Source organism: Limulus polyphemus, unplaced genomic scaffold, assembly GCF_000517525.1.
Source record: "Limulus polyphemus unplaced genomic scaffold, Limulus_polyphemus-2.1.2 Scaffold183, whole genome shotgun sequence".
NCBI lineage: Eukaryota > Metazoa > Arthropoda > Merostomata > Xiphosura > Limulidae > Limulus > Limulus polyphemus.
This window is the reverse complement of record NW_013665793.1, coordinates 1,536-8,695: the sequence shown is the minus strand read 5'-3', so window position 1 is coordinate 8,695 and position 7,160 is coordinate 1,536.

The following is a 7,160-nucleotide window of genomic DNA, read 5'->3' as shown; positions in this document are numbered from 1 at the left end:
AGCTCTTTGTGTAGCTTTATGCTTAACTACAAACAAACTTATCTGAAAGAATTACTGACCGTATACATTAAATTATAATTACTTCTCCTTGCAATAGCTGTACTAATACGGTGCGAGTTTTTGAAACAATAATTTAATAGCTTGATAAGCAAACATGCTTTTGTGGAAAACTTCCTTTTAAACACTATCAAAATTAACCTCAACACCAAACACGTCTGAATTCATCCCCGTCGAAAAGTAGTTTTAATTGTGTTTCATATAAAGTAAAAGAAATGATGCTATCTCCAAGTTTAAACAAATAAGAAATTTAAACTTTCGAACTTGACGCTAAATTAACAAGCTCTTCGCCGGTACCGCATTTAGAATACAGAAGATATCAATTTCAGAATTGAAGACAAGACCGATATTGTTTTTGGTAAACGAATGCAAGATGTTTATTTAAATATCGGAACTATGTATCTACTCAACGCATTATTTCATTGGGCAAATTGATATGATTTCATACGTATGTATATATATATATATATATGTGTATACTTTAATACAATTCAATTTGTTCTATGCGAACTTGCTTCTCCAAGAACAGGATTCGACTAAACAAGATCTACGCAGTGTGCAATTACTAGTATTCAGCAGTAAATTCCGATCTTAGTAATTCGTGACATGAGACATATGTGCATGACAGACTAAGGATTTGAGGACGTTACCAACGTATTACTAGACTTAGTTACAAGGACAGCACATGACAACGACAACATTCAACCAATCGAGGTTGGAGGTGAGAGAGGAGGAACTGATGACATCCACTGATCTGGAACATATGCACAGATCCGCGAAGACTGCGTGAAGTACTAATAAATAATAAACAAGTACAGATACAAACATATATATATGTGGGACAGATTCGTGATACAGAAACACAGAGTTGTTTCTGTTCTTCAGGTACTCTAGTTGGTTACACTTCCACTTGAGCTTCATTGTTAGACTATAAACAAGGCAGAATAGTTCAACGATCTTTAAAACTAACTTATCGCTTATCCTTGTTTATTAGTTTGTCTGCCACTTTCCATAAGTAAAATTCCCTAAACAACGAGAAAACGTTTATACTCTAAAGAGGACTATATAATTTTTGCTATAGTCACAATGCGGCGAAAGAAATGAACTAATCAGTGATAATTTTGCTCAGAAAAAAACAAAACGAAAAATATATCCACATTATTTAATGTTACTCAAACTGAACATAAACATCATAAGTCTCCCGGCGGGTCAGCGGTAAGTTTATGAGCTTACAACATTGAAATCTGGAGTTCCTTTCCCCCACAATTATCAGAAAGTAGATGAGACAATCGTGTAGTTTTGCACAAAAACAATCTCTCATTCCACAAGAAAAAAACAACAACATCAAATTATTGTATATCGATGGAAACAGATTAAAAAAATATTGTTCTATATCAGCAGAAACACACTCAAAAATATTATTGTATATCAGTAGAAACATACTAAAATATTGTTGTGTATCAGTAGAAACAGACTAAAAATATATTGTTTTATATCAGTAGAAACAGATTAAAAATACATTGTTGTATATCAGCAGAAACAGACTAAAATATATTGTTGTATATCAGTAGAAACAGACTAAAAATATATTGTTCTATATCAATAGAAACACACTCAAAAATATTATTGTATATCAGTAGAAACATACTAAAATATTGTTGTGTATCAGTAGAAACAGACTAAAAATATATTGTTTTATATCAGTAGAAACAGATTAAAAATACATTGTTGTATATCAGCAGAAACAGACTAAAATATATTGTTGTATATAAATATAAAGAAACTAAAAATATATTGTTGTATATAAATAGAAACAGACTACAAATTATTGTTGTATATCAGTAGAAACAGACTAAAATATATTGTTGTATATCAGTAGAAACATACTACAAATATTGTTGTATATCGGTAGAAATAGACTAAGAAAATATATTGTTGTATATAAATAGAAAGAAACTAAAAAATATATTTTTGTATATAAATACAAACACACTACAAATTATTGTTGTATATCAGTAGAAACAGCCTAAAATATATTGTTGTATACCAGTAGAAACAGACTAAGAAAACATATTGTTGTATATCAATAGAAATAGACTAAGAAAATATATTGTTTTTTCCACTAGAAACAAACTAAAAATATATTGTTGTATATCAATAGAAACAGACTCAAAAATGTTATTGTATATCAATAGAAACAGACTCAAAAATATTGTAGTATATCAGTAGAAACAGATTAAAATATACTGTTGTATATCAATAGAAACAGACTAAAATATATTGTTGTATATCAGTAGAAACAGACTCAAAAATATATTGTTTATCAGTGGAAACAGATTAAAACATATTGTTCTATATCAACAGAAACAAACTAAAAATATACTGTAGTATATCAATAGAAACACGCTCAGAACTATTGTTGCATATCAGTAGAAACAGACTAAAATATATTGTTGTATATCAGCAGAAACAGACTCAAAAATTATTGTATATCAGTAGAAACAGACTAAGAAAATATATTGTTGTAAATCAGTAGAAACAGACTAAAATATATTGTTGTATATCAGTAGAAACAGACTCAAAAAATTATTGTATATCAGTAGAAACAGACTCAAAAAATTATTGTATATCAGTAGAAACAGACTAAGAAAATATATTGTAGTATATCAATAGAAACATACTCAAAAATATTGTTGCATATCAGTAGAAACAGACTAAAATATTGTAGTATATCAATAGAAACATACTCAAAAATATTGTTGCATATCAGTAGAAACAGACTAAAATATTGTTGTATATCAGCAGAAACAGACTAAAATATATTGTTATATATCAGTAGAAACAGACTAAAATATATTGTTGTATATCAGTAGAAACAGACTCAAAAATTATTGTATATCAGTAGAAACAGACTAAGAAAATATATTGTTGTAAATCAGTAGAAACAGACTAAAATATATTGTTGTATATCAGTAGAAACAGACTCAAAAATTATTGTATATCAGTAGAAACAGACTCAAAAAATTATTGTATATCAGTAGAAACAGACTAAGAAAATATTGTTGTATATCAGTAGAAACAGACTAAGAAAATATATTGTTGTATATCAGTAGAAACAGACTAAGAAAATATATTGTTGTATATCAGTAGAAACATACTACAAATATTGTTGTGTATCAGTATAAATAGACTAAAATATATTGTTTTATATCAGTAGAAACAGATTAAAAATACATTGTTGTATATCAGCAGAAACAGACTAAAATATATTGTTGTATATAAATAGAAACAGACTAAAATATATTGTTGTATATAAATAAAACGGACTGCAAATTATTGTTGTATATCAGTAGAAACAGACTAGAATATATTGTTGTATACCAGTAGAAACAGACTAAGAAAACACGTTGTATATCAATAAAAATGGACAAAGAAAATATATTGTAGTATATCAGTAGAAACAGATTAAAAATATTGTTGTATATCAGTAGAAATAGACTGAAAAAATATTGTTGTATATCAGTAGAAATAGACTGAAAAAATATTGTTGTATATCAGTAGAAACAGACTAAAATATATTGTTGTATACCAGTAAAAACAGACTAAGAAAACATATTGTTGTATATCAATAAAAATAGACTAAGAAAATATATTGTTGTATATAAATAAAGACGGACTGCAAATTATTGTTGTATACCAGTAGAAACAGACTAAAAATATATTGTATATCAGTAAAAACAGATTAAGAAAATATATTGTATATCAGTAGAAACAGACTAAGAAAATATACTGTATATCAGTAGAAACAGACTAAGAAAATATATTGTAGTATATCAGTAGAAACAGATTAAAAATATTGTTGTATGTCAGTAGAAATAGAAAGAAAATATATTGTTGTATATCAGCAGAAACAGACTCAAAAATATATTGTTTATCAGTGGAAACAGACTAAAAAATTATTCTATATCAGTAGAAACAGACTAAGAAAATATATTGTAGTATATCAGTAGAAACAGACTCAAAAATATATTGCTTATCAGTGGAAACAGATTAAACATATTGCTGTATATCAGTAGAAACAGACTAAAATATATTGTTGTATATCAGTGTAAACATACTAAAATATATTATTTTATATCAATAGAAACAGACTAAGAAAACATATTGTAGCATATCAGTAGAAACAGATTAAATATATTGTTGTATACCACTAGAAACAGACTAAAATGTATTGTTGCATATCAGTAGAAATAAACTCAAGCATTTGCTGCGAACTCAAATCAATTGTTGATTTGAATTTGAAACAATAAGACTAAACTTTTGATATTAAGGTTGGTAGAAAGATCTGATTATTTGGGAGCCACATCTACATGAAAGTATTTATCTCATTATCAACAAAATTAAAGACAATGTAAAGCGCAAGTAATGCAAGTTTTTGGGAAAACGTTGTATTCAAACTCGGAATGAAATATGAAACGTTTTAGATAAAATATTAATCTCGTAATAAGTTATAGATTGGTATATGAAAACAACTGTTTTCATAAAATATATTGGATGTTTTTTTACTACTCTAAGGGGGGGGATGAAATAAATTCAACAGTATTTTGAGAATGTAGAAAAATCACAATATACTTGTTAGCATGTAATTGTTTATTACTACTTTAAAACGAGTTATTACGGAAGACTGTTCCCCCCCACCTCAGCGGTAATTCTGAGGATTTACAACACTGAAAATATGATTTCGATACCCGCGGTGGGCAGAGGACCAATAGCCCTTTGTGTAGCTTTGCGCTTCACAACAAACAAAAATAAAAGAGAAACCGATTACCTGACAAAACATATGGCGTTATTAACCTACCTGGATATAACGTGGTATTTTTAGATAAACAGTGCTATCATTTCTGTGCAATACAAGATGTAAATCAATTCTGTTCTCATGAATTAGGCGTTTGGATAGAATGTGATATTATCAGATAAACTGAACTAAATATTAACTCTCTGTGTGATAACCATTTGTAACACAGGTGGTAATTAAAACTCTTGTCAGAGTACAAAACTGAAAAGTTTTGTGCTTATGTTAAATTAAATAAACATTCATAGTGTGTATATGGAAGTGACAGCTAATTTTAAAATTAATTAAATAAATAAAGCCGATCAGATTTTTCAGTGGGTATCGCTTTTACCCTTCAAACTTTCTCGATTTTCGGTCTCTCTAACAACGAAACGTTATTGTTGTAACGAGGATTTTTAATCTTCAGCTTGAAATGAAACGTCAGTTATGTATTGAAATTTTCCTCTAACATATCGTACACTTTCACAAAACATTAATGTATGCATTAAAAGCGTTTATTAAGAATGCGCTATGCACAAAAGCCTTCGTCGAGGCACTCTTTTAGCCAATCGAAAAGTAATATTGGATTTTCCTAGAAAAACGCAATGCGATAGAATACAAAACTTGCATACAAAATAGCACAAGATCATGGCCTATTTTATCTATTTTTCTAGTTTGAGGCTTAATTTTGATGTTTAGATTCTAAGTTGCTGCGTTTGAGACTGATGGAAGGAGAAAGAGAATTTTTGTATATAGTTAAGCACAAAGTAACACAATGAAATATCCGTGCTGTACCCACCACGGGTATCGAAATCTGATTTTTATCGTTATAATTCCAAACACGTACCGCTAAGCTACTGAAGTGGGGAGAAGCGAAGGAGCGAGAGAAAATGGCCGTTTAAACCCAATATTCACGAGTACGGGAAGTTTAAATTATGCGAAATTAAACTCTATGTAATTCCTAAGTTCAGTGTTATGAACAGCGATGATATTTGATCATGCTCAACAAATATATTGTACATTAAAAAATATATAAAACTATTAATTAACCAAAGTCAATTATAATATTTATGTAAAAATCTGAGAACAAAATAGTTAAATAAATAAATAAAACATCTGAACGTCAAACATTCATATGAACCAGTTTACTAAGCTTTATTTTTGTGGTAATTTTGTAAAGACTTTAATCCTTATTATGCGAGAAAACAAGTTTAATGTCCCACGATGGTTAAGGAGTAAATGCAAGAGTTAAAATATTAAAACTTGAAGTTCGAGTCCCCGAAGTGGACAAAATGGAGATAGCCAATTTTTTTACTTTTTGTTAAAACAAACAAATCATACACAACCATAAAGGAAAAGGTTTACTTTTCATATTCCTCTCTTTAACTAGAATCTGAGATCAGCATGTGTTGGATATTTTTCTCTTTACTAGAATCTGAGATCAGATGAGTTGGATATTTTTCTCTTTACTAGAATGCAAGATCAGATGAGTTGGATATATTTCTCTTTACGAGAATCTAAGATCAGCAAATCTTTATATTTCTCTCTCTTTACTAGAATCTAAGATCACATATGTTTGATATTTCTCTATTTACTGGTATCTAAGATCAGTAATGTTTGATATTTCTCTTATTATAAGAATTTAAGATCAGAAAATATTAATATTTCTCTATTTACTAAAATGTAAGATCAGCATATATGTGATACATCTCTCTGTACTAGAAACAAAAATCGGCAATATTTGATATTTCTCTCTTTACTAGAATATAAGATCAACATGTGTTTGATATTTCTCTCTTTACTGGAATATAAGAACAGCATATATTTGATATTTCTTTCAATATTAGAATATAAGAACAACATATATTTGATATTTCTCTCATTATTAGAATCAAAGATCAGCATATATTTCATATTTCTCTCTTTACTAGAAACTAAAATCAGCAATGTCTGATATTTATCTCTTTACTAGAATCTAAGATTAGCATATGTTTGATATTTCTCTCTTTACTTGATTCTAAGATTAGCAATGTTTGATATTTCTCCCTTTACTAGAATCTAAGATTAGCATATGTTTGATATTTCTCTCTTTACTAAAAACTAAAATCACCAACGTTTGATACGTCTCTCTTTATTAGAATCTTAAATCAACAATGTTTGATATTTCTCTCTTTACTAAAAACTAAAATCACCAATGTTTGATACGTCTCTCTTTACTTGAATCTTAAATCAACAATGTTTGATATTTCTCTCTTTACTAAAAACTAAAATC